The sequence below is a fragment of the Falco punctatus genome (assembly GCF_963210335.1).
Source record: "Falco punctatus genome assembly, chromosome: 3".
NCBI lineage: Eukaryota > Metazoa > Chordata > Aves > Falconiformes > Falconidae > Falco > Falco punctatus.
In genome coordinates, this window is record NC_137582.1 from 69,802,795 (window position 1) to 69,823,069 (window position 20,275).

The 20,275-nt window shown below is 38.5% G+C and overlaps 1 protein-coding gene across 5 annotated transcripts in view; it reads right to left on the reverse strand.

The window, feature by feature from the left end:
• MBP (myelin basic protein) overlaps window positions 1-20,275 on the reverse strand; it is a 122,634-nt gene that overhangs the window by 73,868 nt on the left and 28,491 nt on the right. The gene's annotated exons all lie outside the window — the stretch shown is intronic.

Genomic DNA, 20,275 nt, shown 5'->3' on the forward strand with positions numbered 1-20,275 from the left:
GACCCTGAAAGAAACTTATTATTCTGTGCTCCCAGAATGATCACAGGTCGTGTAAATGTGCCGTGTAAATAAACACACAGACACCACTTAAAAGAAAATATTTTCAAGCATCCAGATTTATGAGGGTAACATTTAGAAAATATTCAACAGATGATTGCCCTTTTCAAAATTTCAAAAGATTTCTTTTCAAGTAAGAGTTTTGAAATGCAGTCGGCATGGAAGTAATTTTTTTTTAGTTACAGGGAGATGATAAAGACACAAAATAGATTGCATGATTGTAAAACATTAGCATGACACCTTTCAACTCCCATGTAAGCAAATTAAAAAAAAAAAAACAAACAACAAAAAAACCCACCAAACCAAAATCCTCTATTCCCTTCAAAAGTGTATAGTTTTGTAGAAGACCTCAGAAACTGAAACTTAAGTCATCGGCACAGAACAGTCATCAGGAAAGCGTAACTATCAAGAGTAGAGACATAATTTCCTGCAGTCAGTCTCACTTGCTCTGTTGTATTTGAAAAATAAGTGCAGCCAGCAAACACCACAGGTGATTAAAAGCTCCATCCATGAAAGCATGGGCACAAAAGTACGGACACTTCTTTGCTTTAACACATTCTAGATTAGTGTTACCTTTACTATCAATATGTGAAGATAAGGAAGGACATTGACCATTTTATCAGGGATCGCTTCATCAAGATACGAATGTGTCAAAAATAGTTCCTCACTATAAGACTATATACAAAAATTGCTACAGATGTTAGATGCTAATATTTGTCCTATTACTACTGAAACCTTGAGTCTAAAGAAGACTCACCATGAATGTTAGACACTAGGCAAAAATCAGTATCATTTTCCTTCATAGTCCATGGAACCAACTTCTGCCTTCAGCCCTGCTGTGTTGTTTTCAAGGTTTCTCTTGGCCACATCACCCTGTGCCCTTTATTTGCCAATCCAGTCCACTATCACTTTCTCACTTGTCTGTGGGTTGTCATCTTAGTCCCTCGTTGTTCCTAGTTTAAAGCGCTCCTCACCAGCTTGGCCAGCCTGTTGGTAAAGATGCTTTTGCCAGACTTCATCAGCTAGATTCAGTCTCTTCTGAACAGTCCTTCATCCTGAAAGAGGGCCTCCATGGTTGTAAAAACAAAATGCCTGTTGTCAACATAAGTTGTGCAACCAGTTGTTGACCTCTAGGATCCATCCAATTCTTCAAGCCCTGCACCCCCAACTGGGAGGAATAAGGAGAAAACTCATGGTCTCCATGTCCCCTGTTCCTCCGCTGCTGAGCCATATAACCATGCTTGATAGGCTCCAGGTCTCCTCTGTGGGTATCAAGGGTGCCCATGTGCAAGAGCAGATGACAGGGGTAATAGTCCAAGGATTTAACAAGCCCCAACAGCCTCACCAACACTATGGATCCAAATCTCTCTCCTAAACGAGAAAGTATGTGAGAGAGAGAGAGAGAAAGCATGCACAAAAATGTATCTGTAGTTTAAGTAATAACCTGCGATTTAAAAAGACAGGAAGGAGGGACAATTGGGAAGTACATGTTAAGTTTTTAGAACCTATTAAAACACAGAGTTGTTTGTTCTCAATGTGCTTAAAAAAAATCAGAAGTTACCTCCCTTTCCCATATCTCACCAAAGACATAGCAAGAAGACTCTTAGAAGTATTAGTGACCTTTGCAAATCTTGAACAAAACCAGAATTAAGAAATGAAGAAACTATTGAGCTTTCCCACTTCTATATCAACACAATATGGTGGTGTAAGAATTTGGATTTAAACCCTTTCATCATTAACTATTTCTTAAAAGGAGATATGCAGGTAGATTGTGCTCCAAAACAACAGCATGCATAAATAGATTTTTAAAACAACTCTGGTGGCAAATAGGTATATTTATTGTGGTTTTCTTTGATAAAGAAGCAGTGTCAGAGGTTCTGGGTAGTAGTTATATGAATACAGAACTGCAAAAAGTTGCAAAGGAAAACCATGACCTGAAGTATCATCTTCTTTCCCTGCTCCAGTAAATCAGAAAGCTGCAACTCAGTGAAAAGAACCAGTTCATCAATAATCGTTCCTGCAAAACGTTTTACACTTTTGTAGCTTAAAAGGCTTTCCCTCCTTCAAAGAAATCCAGTAAATAAATATTCAAACATATTCCTCTGGAACTACCACTAAAATACATTTTAAAATTCATCATTTTAAGAGACAGACTTTGCCCATGAACTCTCCGCAACTTCAATTCTTATGCAAGACAGTTAGCAGGAATGAACAGAAAGCTAAATGCTAAATTTTGACATGAAAATTACATGGCAGGAACAACTACCTTTTCAGAAAGCCAGAGCATCATCCCAGGGGATTTGTCCACCTAATGTCCAACTATGGGCCCAATCTGGCTGACTTTCCTTTCAGCAGGCCACTGCAAGTCTCTCACATATAAACCAAATGTTAACTAATACAGAGTTGTCAATGATGCATAAATAAAATTACTTACTAGAACAATATCAACAATTTTTTCATGTTTAGAAAAAAAAGTCACCCTAAAGCCAAAGAATAAACACTGAAATGTATACAATACTTTTCTGAATATTTTTAAGAAAGCAATTTCAGAACACCTGTTATAATCAATTTACCATTTTGCCTGAGGTAGAAGCAGAAGGATCCCTTTTTCACTTTCCCTAGTTACCTTACCAACCACAAAATGCAAAATCAAAAGAGAAAATTAACTGATTTCTGAAATATTCTAGCTGTCAGTCAGTTTTCAAGAAACTATCTAAACTGAACCAGAAAGACTGTCATAAAATATACAATAAATAACACTATACATACACTATACACTAAAAATACACCTGATTAACACTAAAGCAATACAACACAAGTCAAGAGAATCTCAAAAAAGGTAACCAAAAATAATGTACTCCAACAGCAAGGAAAAAATGCCACAGTGATATCTCCAACACAAATAGAAACTTCTCCCATTCACTGCTTGCTTTGATTTCAGCATCCATTACCAGGAATAGAGGAGCAGACCCTTACTGAGACAGTAACTTCCATTTCACAACGGTCATATTCACTATACAAGATCATCGTTCTTCATTATTATTTTTAGAGAGAAAATCATTAGGAAGCCAGTTGTTCTTCAGACATTGTATATATTCTCTCCAAGTCTGCAGCAAGATTTGGAGATTACCAAACAGATTACTCGCCATGCAAGAATGCTGAGACAGGAAATCTGACATTGCACAAAATTTAGTATTTTCTTCTCTGACAGTTTCTTCAGAAGCAAACAATTTTGTGACGCTGCTAACAGTGAGAATTGCAACTCCAGAGACTCCAAGCAAGAGGCTCTACTGAACTCTACTAAACCATTAAACTCTGCTCAGTTTTTCACAAAGGTGAATGCCTTCAAACCAAAATGTCAACCACCTCTGTGTAATTGGTATTATGTCAACAATTTCTGTAAAAACAGATATCTCTTCCCATGATTTTGCTCCACATTCTGTTATTTTGTTTTCTAAAAGTAAAACAAGAGAAGAGTGCTTTCCTCCATGCTTTAAGTCAATACAGAAGCACTCTCACAAAAACTACTGTGCAGAATTACAATTGCACCAATGTGATTAGAAGAAACTGGACCATTGTAACATATGAACTAGCAAGCTGAAATGCTAACCTGCATGTTATGTTTAATAGCTGAGCTTTCCCATATCAGGGGAAAACCAAAGTCTCAGAGGAAAAACTTTTTTTTTTTTTTAAATAAATAATACAAAATTGTTTACCCAAACATGTCCAGACAGATGACATTTTAATTGTTTATTTTCAGGCAACTGTCCAGACTGTTTAAAATCTCTCAATCGGTATTCAAATCTACCGACCACTGTGAGGGGGAAAACAACAAAAAACCCCAAACCCTGAAGCACTACCTATGTTAGTGAAGTGCAGAGGCCAATTTCAAAAGTTGCCCCACAACTGGTATATGAAGGCCCTCAAAAGCAAGAAGTAAGCTACAAGAAAATAGAGGATACATTGTTTCATTCAGCAGCCATAATATCAGAATGTGTAGGTAGTTATGTAGTATATAAGGGCATATCTTAAACCAAATCAGGGCACTTGATCTCAGTGGGGCTTCTAGACATTGTAAGGGCTATCGCTCAGAGCCTGACCTTAGTGAGTTCTGGCTACCAGGCCACCAAGAGGTTTGTTACAGGAGTTCCACTGCCACTTTCAGATTTTGGTACCCTCCTCTGGAGCCAACTTACACTGCAATGCAGTCCAGACTGTAACGTGCAGGTGGGGTTACTTACATATGCAATTTGAATAATGTTTATCCAAACCTTGGTAAAGTGATGATGCGGCTAGTCTCTAACATGTCTTGGTGATTTCATACTCAATGAGTACAAGTAAAATATTACATTTTCTTCCTATTTATCAAGAACTTCACACATTCCTAACTTTCAGAAATAGTCACCTCAAGTCAACTATTGCTGCTTACCATAATGAGCCAGTGGTAAGATAAACCTTGAGAGCCCGAGGAAATGACTCAGATCTCACACTCAGTGCTTCTTCAGTCCCAGGTGACACCTGATTCATCAGCAAATATACACTATTACTCACCTGGAAATAGGTGGAGGTTTTCCTGTAGAGCTAACTGCTTCCATTTATGTGCACCGCTGTAATCAGCAAGCACTTATCAAAACTGTCTTCAGATGTCCAACATGATAAGATACATGCTCCATAATGTTTCATTAGGCTGTTCTTATACCTTTTGAAAAGCATGAACAGATAATCTAATCGCTAAATAAGAGAGATGCCATCTGCACTACACACAACCCCGTTCTTCAGGAGCACTTTTTGTTTTGTTGTTGTCTTTTAAAATGAACAGTTTACAGAGACAGTATTTTTTAAGCAGCTGTAGTTACCATTTTCCAAATATATAAAGTCAAACAAAGAAACCAAACCTGAGGAAGATCAAGCAATAGAAACATCCAAGTGACTGAAAAAATAAAGAAGATGGACTGTAAAAATGTCCATCTTCCCTACTACCAATATAAAGAAGTATCAGAAGTGATGACAATGAAAGACTCATGCATGTACAGACAGGAGAAATGGTAATACCAGAAATACAACTCGCCAACAGCCACCTTATCACTCAGTGAGCCAAAAAGCAAATAGAAACTGACATTTAAAAAGATTACTCAGTTTACCAGTTTGATTAATTAATGTGGTTCTACTAAAAGCCCTGCACACGTTCAGGAGAAGAAAAGAGGTGGGGGGAGGGCGGGGGGCAGGAACAAAGGCATATCTGCATATCTGTATCATGTTTACATTCAAGAGCTATATGTTAAAAAAAAAAAAGTTATTTAAATAACTGCTATTTTTGCACCATTTACAGTCATCATGTGTGCAAATCACAGGCTCTTGGGGGAGAATGAAGCACTACCAGCAAGCATGTCTATTCATTGCCTGGGTCTGTCTCAAACTCTGGGGCAGGAACACTTGTCTTCTTCAACCTCCACCTTTTTCTTCAGTGCCTAGTTTTCAGATCCTTCCTCTTTTTTAGCTATTTAAAAAATAAAACTAAAAAAAACCAACACACACACAAACCCTTTAACTTAGCCAGCCAGCATCGCCTTTCTTCTGTGAACACTCAAGTCTGTGCTGTAGAGTTACCAGACACAGGCTGCTATATTGATTTGTCAAGTCTTTGTGAATCTGTGACCAGCGTCCATCTTTCCAGCAAGGTTTCAAGCAAGCAAGGAAGGATCATCATTCAACTACAAAGTGCACTTCATGTCTCTTCTCCCTTATGTCAATTTGTCTTGAAAGAAAAAGGCCTCATGTCCAGGTGTTGGGGGTTTTTTTTTGTCCATTATCCCAAAGTGCAATACTTTATTTCAAGTATAAAAGACTGTCAAAGGTAGGGTACATTCTGTGCTCAACAGAAAACTCTGCATCTACAGTGAAAGAGCAAAAATGCATTGGTAAAGTGAGAAGCACACTTAATACACAGCATTTCAAATGCTTAGCTGTTTTTATCTTTTTTATTAAAGTCAGATGACATAACAGCTTTAACAGCAATTGTTCTCCATGGCTAGACGATGCATGGGAACAACCTCATCAGATTTACCAAAGGCAAATTGTATCTGACCAACCTGACCGCCTGCTGTGATGAAATGACTGGTTCTGTGGAGAGGAAAAGCATGATGTCATACCCCTCGACTTCAGCGCGGCCTGTGCCAGCCTCCCACAGTCTGCCACTCTACCCTTACAGTCAAACTGAGAAGATAAGGTTTGGGTAGGTGGAATACAAGGTGTGGCTAATTAGTTGGATCACCAGGCTCAGAGGATTGTGATCAACAGCACAAAGTCCAACTGGCTGTCAGTCAGCAGCCCCATCCCTCAGGGATCATCACTAACACCAATATCATTTAATGCCTTAACTAAAGACCCAGGTAATAACAAACTGGGGGGACTTGTCACTACACCAAAAAGCAGACCTGCTACTCAGAGGGACCTTGACAGGCTACAGAAATAAACTGACAAGAATCTCATGGAGTTTGTTAAAGGCAAATGTAAAGCCTTGCATCTGAACTGTAATAATCCCATTCACTAGGATTGGCTGGGGGCCAACTGGCCAGAAAGTAACTTTGCAGAAAAGGTTTTGTTTATTTTTTGCATCCATTTTAATTAAGTGACTATAAATGACTGTATTACAGGTGTTCGGAACTGATGAGCAGCTCCTGAAGTACATGACAAAGGCAGGCACTATTAGTAAAAAGGCTTAACCTCAGTTCTTCTCCCAACTCTGACATTTGAGATAAAAAGACACACAAGTCCCTATCTCTATAGAGACAACAACAACAAAAAAAGGGTTGGATGAAGCAGATACACACTTAAGAGTTGTGCTGACAACGTTTCTCCCCTCGTTCTGCTTTGCTTCTACAGACTTTAAAGACACTTTGCTTGGAGCCAATACTGTCACCAGAGATGACAGCTTCCCAGCGGAAAAGCTGTGGCTAACATACCAGTTTAAAACAAACAGTCACAGCTAGGGAGGTCATGTTACCTTCCCACCATAATAATTATTCATGTACACACACCCCACCCCGCCCCCATCTTCCAAGTATATGCAGACAAAAAGTAGCTTTATAACAGAGAAATGAATTAAAAGCTGTAGAACTTCATGACAGTTCCACAGTTCATTTTCATCAGCATATAAAGGTCTCCAGCTCAAAGGTCTAGTGTAAGTTATACTAGCTGTGGTTTAAAGGAAAGGTTGATCACTTAAGGAGAACATTTTTCAATACATAAGCTCCATATCAAGGTTAGACACATGACCTTTCCAAAGTAACATTCCTTGAAACTAAATCCTTAGAAAAAACAAATCCTCTGATAACCTCTGTGCAAAATTACAAGTAAATACGGTTACTACAGGAGACACAGCTCAAGGCAAATTTCTTCTTGTATTATCAACACCCAATCTATCCACAAGTCACAAAGGCCTTTGTGTTTGTTTGCGCTCAACCTTCCTTCCCCTGAAGGAAGATACACATGCAAAACTTACTGATTACACATGGTAACCTTTTTATCTTACACACACAAATATATCATGGTCTATAACTGTGGTGTGGTACGGAGAAGATTATGTAGAAGGGGAAAACTGGGTTTTCACCTCCTGTCTGCAAGACCATGCTGCAGGGACGCTCTTCAGACTACACTGCTATTGTTTTTCCCCAAGGTTTTGCTCACACACAGCCCACAGCAAACCCCATTACATTAACGTGCAAAATCTATGTTAATGCACTACTTGGCTGGCAATTTTAAGTGCACAGACGTCATGCAGTTAAAGACTGCATTTCCCTCAGCAACTGTTACTTAGTAACCCTCTGCACATAAATAGAATTTTACATTACTGCATATGTGTTGTGAAGGCTAAAATCCATGCCTCAATTCTACAGGCAAGCAGGACTTAATGGAGTCATGCAGGAAACCGTAAATCAAACTTGCACCAGCTCTGTGCAACTGCTTCTCTAGGCAGAGAATTTAACTGGGGAGAGAAAACCTGTGCATGAACAAGGAGGTGTTTCCACCACCGCTCTCTTGCTCATATTTCATTATAAAAAAAGACCAGGTACAACTTCAAAGAAGTTAGACCTGGGACAGCCTTTCTGGTATTGCTCATACGCTGTGCAGTGGAGACTCCAGACATAAGCACAACAGACTACGCAAAGCTCTTCACCTTCTCCCCTAGAGGTAGTATAATCAATTGGCTATGAAACTTCTAGGTAGAACTGGCACCACCAGAGCCACAGTCAAAATGTGACTTAAAAAAGCTGTGCAAAACAGATCCAGGGCTGAAGAAAACAGGTGGAGCATGACAGATGCAAAGAAAAAACCCCGAAACAACACCAAAACAAACAAAAAAGGAAACCTACACAAAAACCCAAACCCAACACCCCCAAACCCAGAAAAACAGATTAGAATTCATCAACTCTAAATAAGTAAATAAATAAATAAATAAAAAGGCTGTATTGTATCAACTTGCATATTTGATCCTTCCCATAATACAGGCTACTTGTGAATTGACTGACAGCCTATTTGAGCCACTTAAGTAACTATCAACATGGGACTTCAGAATCACTTTAGACCAAGAGTCTGCCTTTTCAATATTGAACAAAATTTCCTGCTGGAAATACCTAGGCATCTTTTTAACTGAATTCCCCACCATTGCAAAGGACATATCGTTACTCTGCTTTGCCCCATCCTTTGCCTCTAGCACACCATAGTTTTATCTCCTAGCATTATTTATTGTAACAGAAGTGGATTGTCTTGACACAAAAGCAACTGACTGAGCCACATATATTGCATTTCACAAACAAATACATTCATATGAAGAGGTTACATGTAAACTATAGTTGCAGTTATTACACTGAGTGACTAAGTATAAGCATATAGATAAGCAAACACACTTCATTTGCAATTTTATTAGCAAGTTTAAAACCCCTTACAGTCTAGCACATCTCTTTAAATACAGAATTCAAATAATTATTTCCCATCTCTTCCTAAAAATGAAAAATACTTATCCTAGAAAAGGACTCTGGAAACTCTGGCAAACTAAAATACCCTCCAAATAACCTTTCCCTCAAAATTCCTCCCACAATTCTTGTCCTGTAATAAGTAACTCCACAGATATAAAAGTTATCCTTGCAAAATCCCAGGGAACCAATCCTTTAAAATATGGGAAAGTTTTTTCTCTGTCACAACCATACCTCAATACCAACAAAGTTGTAACAATCACGATGTTCTAACTCAGGCCAAGAAGTTTTTACTCCTGGTAAGCATTAGGCATTTTTTTTTTTCTTTTAAGAAAATGAAAGTCAGCTAGGAACCATTTCAGAGTTTGAATCTAACCCTACTAAATCACAACTAAGTAGTCCAGATGCTTAGAGATGTCCCTGAAGTCCTCATTTTTTTTAAAGACACAAGACCCAACCTGGCAGTGCAGCAGCAGAATTGAGAACTGGGCAGGAGACTTGGCCAAGTCTTACTCAGTGATTGGGACAATTAACTGGCCATCTGGCTCTCAGCACGAAGAAAGCAGCTCAGCACCTGCTCCACCAGCCCACAGCTCATAGCCTAATTGGTTAAACCGAGCTGATCAGGGCAAAAAACAGAACAACTTGTCAACTGCTGAGATCCCTGCTCCAAAGCTGGGATCGAAGCCAAGGCCCCCTGCTCCTGGTGGAGCCATCTGCCTTGTGGGCTACATGTGAGACATGTTCAGAGGGTCTCCTGTCCCTTACATATACCAGCAGGAGGCTCAATCAGAAGTTACTGAAGACATGCAATTTAGTTGATACAAGGTCTATGTGTCAAGCCCCACAGGCTTCCAAAACGCCACAAATCTTTTATTCTCCCATAATCAGGTGACTCAACAGCTGCAACACAGTGTTATTACAGTATTAACTGCATTATAGTACTGCATTATAAGCTTTCTGCAAAATCCCAGGGTACAGTCTGACGCCTGCAAGTTCTCAGCATCACTTTTTCAAAGCAGATTTTGAAAGGCAGACAGAGCGCTCGCTCCCCTGTCTGTTCATGTACTTGGCGTTAAGGACCACTGGCCAGGGCAGTCACCTGGACAATCTGGTCAGGGGGTATCAGAACTCAGGGCTCCCCATCCCACCTGAATGCATCCACTTACAAGCACCTTTTGGCCTCCTTTCCCCCAGGTTCCACAAAACTTTCATTTTTAGATGGTTTTATTGATCCTTACAGGGCATAACACAAACAAGATGCCAAAGGAAAGGAAAAGAGTGCAACAGGCAGAACAGGTGCGTTGAAGAAATTTCTGAATACAATTATGTTCCCTCTCCTCCTGAGAGAACTGCAGGAAAGTAAAACACAAAGCACCGAGGTCAAAACCATGAAAATGTGTCAAAGCTTAGTTTTAAATAGAATTTTCATCTATTTTTTTTCTAATTACCAAACCTAAGAAATGAGCGGAAGGAAACATAAAGGAACACATTTTATTAAGAATTAGGGTTTTCTTTAAATGTTGATTTGCAGAAAAAAAAATTAACATTAGAAGTAATTTGTCAAGTAAATGAATCTGCAAGAATCCTAAAGCTAAATGTTTAGGTCCACATTGCCAGCACCTACAGATAAACATGCTTCATTTAAGTCAATTTGAATGTAATGGATTACAGTGGTTCAGAGCCATCACAAAATATAGAACGTAACTTCTCCTAACACAGATTCAGTTCTGAAAAAACTGAAGGTTAGCACAACATCATAGGAAAGGACCTCTTTCTATCAGCAAGTGTCCTGCAGCATAAAGAAAGTCACTTATTTCAATGAAAAAAAAATAAGTTTTAGTCTTCATTATGTACAGCCTTTGACATAGAATCTCATCTCACGTGACCAAGCTTCAGAAGTAACATCACTCACCCCGAACATGCTGAGTTTTCTGTGTGGCAGTGTACCAAAGACAAAACAGTTGTTACTTTATGCAGCGGGTCTGACCTACTGTGAGCTCTGAAATCTTTCCTAGAATATTAAGATATATTTATATTTATTGGTACTATGTATATGTTAAATATATTAAAGATAGTTAATTTTTTAAATCAATACATAGTATTAGTAAATATAGAAATATCTTTAATTTATTTAATGAGATATAAACATTCCTCAACTGTTACAGGCACTGACTTGAGATTCTCAGTCACACATTCACCAACCTTTCATCTGCCAAAAGACTCAAAAAAACAGGATTGTCTGGAATTTCAGACATTTGGTTAATAATAATAAAAAAAAAAGACCATGATTATTCAGGCTTTATCACTGTGCACCATAAGGCAAATTTCATTTGCAGTAGAAAGCTCTGGCTCAATGTTAAGAAAACATTCAGCCTGTAGTTGACAGAGGAGATCAGAAGGGATAGCCAGACTCCCCAGAGTGGAAGGCTTACTGGTCTTGCCTTTTGAAACTCATATAGTGAGAACTTTTGCAGCCATACAGGGATATAAACAGAGTGTCTATACTTGAATGTAGACCTGCGTTTGCACATTATTTATTTTTAAATATACACTTGTACTTTTTTTTTATATGGATGTGTGCATACATATATATGCATGCACACAAGGAATTAAAGTGGGATTTAAAGTTTTTGTACACAGTTCCACTTCACATAGACAAATTTTAGCCACATTTCCCCAAAGGAATTCAACAGGAATTCTTCTGTTCCTGCACAAAACAAATTCTTTAATAGGTACAAGGTACAACTGCAAAAAAAGAAACAGAACTTTATGACAAAACAACATATACATGACAACAACAATTGGTCATAAAAATAACAAGAGACCATTTTGATTTTCCGCTGTAAAACACTGGCAATGGCACTACTGGATTTCTGTGTAAAGCAATGTACTGTGGTAGTCTGGGATAGCTGCTGAAAGTCGTATGTCAACATGAAGTGAGAGAGCTGGCTGGAAGAGAAACCCATTTTTCAGGTGGATACATGTTGTCAGAAAAATGTGAATTTTCTCTCTTTTCTTCTAAGGTTTTCCCACCTTCCAAATCAGACTGTGTTAGCTGGCCATTTCTTCACTCTTTCTGAATATGCAGTTCAGTTTAATGCCTCAGAAAAATCAAAACACAGCACTGAATTTACACTGCACCAGAGATGGAGATACGGAGATGCTGGCAGAAAGTAGTGTGCAGAAAGAAACTGGGTGTAAGAAGAAGGAAGACAAAGGGAGGAAGGCAGGCGGGGGGGCGGGGGTGTGAAAGGCTGGGAAAATGTGCTAGACCTAAGTCAGTTATGACGACAAAACAAAACAAAAAAATCCCCAAACCAACCAAACAAAAAAAATCAAAAAACAAAACCACTCAGATTTCAATGTAACAGTTTCAGATAGTATCTTTTAACCAAGATGTTTGCAATGTATTGGGATTTCCATAACTCGCCTCAGCACTACCAGACAGTTAATCCAATCCTGAAGCTCTTACACAGAACAGGAATAACTGAGGACCCCAAAATTTTGGCTATTGTTTTCATAATAACTGACGTGTTTAAGGAGAGATCTCATCAGCAATAGACTTGCTAAGATTTATGATTTCTGGCTCTCAGGTCTTTTCTGTGGCTTCTGAGCTGTGTAGAGTTCATGAGCAAGCCAAGTACCCTCACATCTCCCTAAATTAATCTTAAAGTTCTAGCGAAGTTCAGCTACACCAACCTGAATGTCACTCTGCGGCCCTGTGACAAAAATGCAAGATTTCCATTATTGCCTTTTCATGATTATAACCGATGTTCAGAAGTCCCCCTAATAATCAAGGAAAAGTGGTATGTATCCTTGTGGCTTTCAGCTCTACGCAAGTTTTGATATTTTTATGGCCACATCCACAAGATGCTGCACTGAAATATCAGATTGGTTTTAGGAGCAAACCTTATCTCAGCAATCAAAAATAAAGTCATATTACTCTGCTTAAAAGTTTTTCAATTTCCTGTTGCAAAAAAGTTTTTTTTTTCCCCTCTGGCAAATGCTACCAAAGTATTTCCATCAACTTAAAGCAGAGGGTATGAGGAAGTTAAGTAAAAAAAGAAAAACATTCCATGACATTTTAGCTCAAAGTGGAAAAATGAGCTCAAGTTACATTCACTCAGTGTACAAATAACTGCAATTACGTAATAAATTAATCTTCAGCCCCTGAAGTGCAAAAAGAAACTACTGTTAAAGCGGTATGTCGTATGGGAAAGCCCTGTATCATCTTCATACCGATGTCCACTTCACACTGGCTGAGTTTACAAATGAGAGCGGGAGTCAACTCACCTTAGCAACATGGAAGTCATCTTTTCTCACGGAAAAACATTTAGCATCAAAGCTGGGATTTTGTCTTCATACTGATGCATCATGTAAAACCGTGTCTTACAACCAGTTACACTGACCTAGCTGCACAGGCAGTTACGTTACCAGAAATACAGGTGTGTGAAACTGAGAAGTAAAACATGGCTCCAGCGCTCTTCTACCCAGCAGCGTCAAAGACAACAGAAGTAGCATTAGGGGAAAAGATGGGGACAAATTTCAAAATGCACTTTCACCAGGGTTTAATGCTTTGATAAGTGCTACAGGACAGATTTACTAGTCACTGTCTTAGATACTGGATATTCTGCTGTGGCTTGGCCCTGGGTACCCATAGGTAAAGTCTGGCAACCTAATAGGGAGAACACACTTCACTGCAACAGATTTTACAGATATAACTGCACTCTAAGGTAGTATGTTACTGCAAATGTTTTTTTAGACTCTTCTCAAATATACCTAATGTTTGTTGCTTTGACATGTCTCAACCAATTTCAGAGCAGGTGATAAAACATACTGTCGTATGCTGATCTGTGACCAACAACAACAGTAAAAGCACAAAAAACATTATGTGAGGAAGGAAGATATTTCTCCCTTTCAGGGTGTCCATGTCACTTACTGCTTCCTCAAGATTAAAAATACAAACAACTTTGCCTTCATTTTTCCAGCATGAAGATGTTAAAGCATTGAACAACATGTTCTCAGGCTCCAGTAACTGACTCTTGTTAGAAAAAGTCATCTCAGCAACTAGAACAGTTCACAGGGAGTTCAACAAGGACGGCTAGTGCATCACATCCCCGTTCTTCCAACTCCTTGCTAATTTAAGTGGTACTGTCATTAAACTCATTTGACAGGACATTTATCTAGTTGTGTATCAAAGCTAACAAGAAGGGAAGTATAAGAAACTATACCACAACAGCATGGTATCTGAAGCACAAGACATTAAAAAGTACAGTGTACTTCCCTCTTCTAGTCAGTTCTACAGGCTGAGGGTGGGAGAACAAAGCCTAAGACCCTACCTCCTCCCCAGCCAAAACCACAGCAACTGCACCTCTTCCTTTTACACCCATGCAAGTTCAACCAGCTCAAGAACAAAATCAAGAAACACTAGAATTTAGCAGTTGTGTGCACAACAGAAAAACATGCTCTCAACTTACCTCATGTAACTGTTACCTACACATTTACTCACGGTTTTACCAAACTGCAGATCTAGTGACATACTACCAGGATTATACAATCCAGGTAACTCCTCAAACACTAGCAGCAGGCGCTGTGGCAGCGACTAGAACTTGCTCCTTACTTGTATCTGCCTTACCTCACACCTTTAACTCTTCTACCAGTCTCCCTGCACAGCACAGCATTGTACCTTCACATACACGCAATGAAGGGAAACATGGAAGTGTAACAAGTACCAGCTCTGACTGAGGGTCAGTTTATCCTCCACACATACTTACAATGAGCTTACAATATTTTAGACATTAGGAAGATTAAACATTGCAACTACAATGGACCATATCAAATTCAGCATTTTAAGAGTTTAATGAACAGTCAAGTATTTAAACACATGACTTGGATTTTGACACATAAATTGTTCCCTTTAACTTTGTAGTAGAGATACTAGCCTACTTAAACATCAGACATAGACTTCTAGTACCATACTGAACGATGGTCTTAAGGTTAATTTTTGAGAACAGACGTCATAGCTACTGCAGACTTGACATTCTCAGAGGTTTCAAACAGCACAGTCATTTCTGTATTGCTACAGTACCATCTCAGTAGCTGAAGCACAGTAGTCCCTGAAGACTCCACTCAGGGTCTCCCAGCACTACTATTAATACAGAATGACACTGCATCCATCCCAACAAACAATCCAGTTAGACAGTATGAAGGTCAAGAAATTCAGTAGAAGGACAGAGCGAGCACCAAAGGATTTGCTCAAGGCCAAATCCAGGTCGACGCTGGAATTTGAAGAAAACAGACATCTATCAATTTGAACTGGTCCTGCTTAACCTGACTGCCCAGAACTTCCCTTCATGCCCTGGAAAAGGATTTGCCTCTTCCAAAAGCAGCACTTCCTCGCACCAGGTACCAGCTTAACCAGACATTGGCTGGTCACGAGAATGGTCTACAGTCCGTAACCTGTAAAACTGGCTGGGGAAAATGTGCATCAAATCTCTCACAGAAAACACTGACGCTCTCAACATTTTAAAGTTTTTCTCTCTCTTTTCTTTGCCTTCAGAAAGATATTGACTTGAGAGAGAGTGTTTAAATCAATCTATAAAATTACACAGAATACATCACTATAGCCCCCGTGATCTTTATTGCTTTACAAAAGGTAAGACTGAGAAAACACGCAATTGTACTAGAAAATAAGCAGTGCTATACAACTTTGCTAGGGGGAAAAGTGAAAAGGTTGCACTCTAACTTATGTATGGTAATAAGACTATTTATTTAAAGGTAATAAAATCAAATGCCACATTTGAATTTTCTTTGTTTGAGTTTTTTTACAGAAAAGTACACCCTAGACTTCAAAATCTACATAGCCCGTACATCATGTATGTAGAAGTGTAAGTATTACAAATAAATCTCTATATTACAAAAATATCACTTCAGAGCAATCAAAGCAAATAAAATTACTTCATCTGTTGGGTTTTTTTCCTTTCTTGATACTTATGATGCATACCGAGAGGAAGCACCTGGTAAAAACCCTATCTATGGCTCAGGTCTGTAATCAGTCTCAACCATGAGAGGTAGGGCATCAGATAAGTTCAGTGTGAAAACCCTTTTGCTTTCAGATTGTTGAGCATCTATGAGGTGAACAATACCACTACCATCCTGTGCCAGGCCATATTCAGAATTTCAGCTCCTTCTTATCAGGGACAGCCAGAAAACTTTCTGCCAATGTTATCAGGGGAAGGCTGCACAGGGGGCACATTTCTGAACATTAGCAAGACAATTGGGGAAAAAAAATAGGAAAGAAAACAGAATCTCCTCAGAAGCAGCACAGAAACCAACTGAATTATTGATACGTGCTCATGGTAGCAATTTAGCTTGAACTAATTACGAGAACCAGTCATTAAAATTATCAAATCAACCACTGCAAAACACATTACAGGCTCTAGGTTCATACATAGGGCAATGAATGGCAAGATTTTTCGTAAGTTTACTACACAGCAAGACTTTGTCAATGTTAACAGATAGCTTTTAGTTCAAACAAAAATATTGTTTCATTTAGTTAAAGAAAAAAAAATTTAATTCAAACAAAACATTAAAAAACCCATTAGATTAATAAAAATTATATTACATCATTGTAGACAGAGTGCCTTATCATCACTACAACTGTTTTCAGTTTTGGCCTGTGAGAAAGCAATATACTGTGGCAATTACATTCGCCAAAGTTGTTCAGAGTTAGATATCAGAGGTAGCAATTGGGTTCCTTGGTATTTATTTACAGGGTACCCCAAGTATATCAAGGACATCAAACAGGTTGATGACCCAATAATCTAACATGTTCTAGGTCTGTATGAGTTTCTCAAGCAAACAGTCCCTTGACATGCCAGGGCACTGGGTTTCGATGTTTTATTATAGGTCACAAGCTTGGTTTCCGGCTCCCCACAGTACTAAAGTGATGTGACATACATGGAAATCAGGCTCTATGGACTTGGTGCATTTGGTAGTTGCTGTGGAATAAATGGGACAATGCTGGAAACCTTCCTTCCAACCCCATCTTCCCAGTCAATGAAGTTAAGGGCCAGTTTTGACAGATACCAAGCAAGTTCAGAGATTTTGGGATGGCAGTGTATGTGCTGTGCAGAATTCTCTGAGGGAGACAAAGTGGAGAGTAGCAGAGAACTGTGCTGTTGTAATACTTACAGGCAGCTTTAGTCATTTCAAAAGAGCACACGGCATTTCATAGCTTAAGGATGCCAGACTAACGCAGATCAACTACAACTCTGAACAAAGACCAATTAAACGTCAGTTGTCTGTCTACTTCTCTACACTTAGCTCTCTGAGAATTTAAAGAAACTCTGGGCATGAAGGACAGCCCACTGTGGTTTTTTATTGTTCTTAGATGTATTTATGTAAATTTAAATGCAAGTATTAACACTAAGAACAAAGTTAAACAAAACAAAATGAATACTTACAAATTTACTAAAACTTTAAGCAGACTGAAAAGTCCGGTATAATCCAAAGTAAAAAGAAAGAAGATAAATTGCTGGGTTCATTGAATAGTTTTTATCTGTCTTACAAAACTATAAAAAATGCAGATCCATTGAAGACAAGAGAAAGAAATCTGACAAATGAGACTGAGTATGTTATTGCTCTGAGAAGAACATGAGGGTTTTGTCACTACTTTCTGCATTATTTAGATTGAAAAGACCAACTATTTTTCAAAGCATTCAATTAATTTCACAGTATCTCCTTATTTATTACATAATCACTGTAGCTTGGCATATTTATAAATCAAGAGAAGAGCAATACTTTGAAAGAAGTATTATAGAAGTATCACAGCATGGGAAGCCATCTTGTCTTTTGCAAATTTCCGGATTTGAAAGCATCTTGGTGTCATGTTAGACATCTGATGAAATAATTGCTTTCCAGATCTCCATTTCTAATTTCGTAATTCAAATACTGAAAGCTAAGCAAAGCTAGATGCCAACTCAAAAAACCCCACAAAAACAAAACAAAGTCAACAACACTACAACCAGTAGTAGTTGCAGTATACAGGACATGTATTGGACAACCAAGAATTAAGATTGCTACAGTTTAGCAACAGTTTCTCTAATGTCACTATATACAAAATAACCACTTGGAGAACTAGTCTATCCTTCAGGAGCCCATTGTTTGTACAGCAAATTTGCCATCACAGGTTCAAAGAAGCTTCCTAAAATGATATTGTTCTTTGCCACTATAATTTTGGGAAAGGAAATAGTAAATACCCTTAAATTACAAGTAATGAATTTTAGAAAGACCCTCAATCAGATGTTAGCCTCTTTCATTCCAGTTCTATTGCTAAGAGCAAGGACCAGCAATGCAGCATTTCCACTATAGTGTGCAAACCTTCAGCAAAGCTGTCTCCCATACCACACACCAGAATGGTGGTGGGAAACCAGCTCTAATTTACAGCTATATTCAACAACAAAAAGAAAAAAAGCATGACATATGGTTACTACTGCCAGTAATAATTTTAATGCTGCCTGTAAGAACTGAATCAAGATTGACTAGTTTTGAGGAATACGTACTAGCACCTTAAATGTATATTTCCTCATTTTAAATCTGTCGCCTTATAATTACTATCTGACATGCACAAAAGGAGATTCTGATCAAGCATTGCCTATTTTAAAGTTTAGGGATTTGGTGTTTTGGTTTTTTGTCACTGTAGAAGGATAAGTAAGGGACAGAAGATATTGCTACAGAAATAAATTCCCCTTTCAAAAGCATTTTAGGTAAATGAATATTATTTTGATTGCAGAATCAAGTATTCTCCATGAACTGATTAGGAAAATGAAGGAATTATAAAAATTTGCAGCAATCCACTTCCTTGTAGACCTGTCTTGCACACTAAGTGTAAGACCTGCAGTCACCTGGCTCTTGCCCACCACTGCAGAACTCACACCTATTGCACAGGCTGCTACAGTTTGAAGAATCTTTTACATTTTGAGGAGGCCCCATGTGCTCAATAGCTCGCTCACTTGCCACCCAGACGCATTAGACACATGTAATCCCACAGCAGGAGAAAAGTTAGGATATGTTTTTGTAACAAAGTTTTGTTCTTAAAGACCAAAGCAGGGGATACATGCAGAACAGCCCACGACCCTCTGCATGCCTGCTGTATCACACCTGCAAGATCTCACACCCTTGGTCAGAAAGGATCAAAATATTTGGCTAAATACATACATCTGTTTCATGCATTTGAGTTTGCTGGATCTGCACAACAAGAGTTTTCTAGAGGGGAAGTCCAGAAGACCACAGCTTGGGACTCATGCTATTGTTTGTACTGAAACTGAAACTTTGGGGCACAAAACTGTTTTGCAAAATACTGCACAAACACAAACCAAAAACATACATAGCCAACTGTTCTCTCTTCCTGCTGTTTTCTCCCTATTCCTTCCAGTGTGCTTATGTATTTTCCTAAAGGAGACAGCAAAGAACTAATAACTGCACGAATTCTAGTTCGTATACCTTTTAGGGATAGCTGCTTCTCTGTCGCAGCAATGCAAAACATTCACATTCCTCCAGATAAAGCATAGAACTATCTGTTTATATCATCTGTCCAATGCAAAGGGCAATAGCTTTATACAGTGTGGGCTCAGACTGTAAACTGTTATTTTTGGGTGGGGATGGGTGGAGGGAAGTTAGCAATTGCTAGCAACAAGAAGCATCTTGGTTTTTTTTATGTCTAAAGAGATGTCTTTTTTTAAGATACGTGTAAATACTCTTCCGGTACAATGTAGAAAGAAAAATAAACAAGATATTATCACAAGGCAAACAGAATACTATGTTATGTGCAAAATACACACAAAAAGTACATTTTGACAGTTCCATTTTTTTTTTTTTCTGGGAAAGACACTTTTAAAGCGGTATCTTCTCAAACTGACAATCTTTTACTTTAGAATTCTCTTATTTTATGTGTTTCTATATCGCTTCTTATGGATAAAGCCAATGACTGCCCAAATGGAAAGCTGTCAACACAGAGAACATTATTCAATTCACTGGCTCTTTAAAAATGTCTACAATACCATGCTTCTAGGGCTTTATTTAATTCATTTCCACCATGACTGAGAAGCTTTTTAACAGCTGTGGATCTGATACAGAAAAATATCACACCTCTCATTAAATCCAGCATAGCAAAATCCAGTTTGGCCACATCTCATAGAAACTCTTTTAAAAATGGTGGTCATTTTATAGTGACAACTACAGAA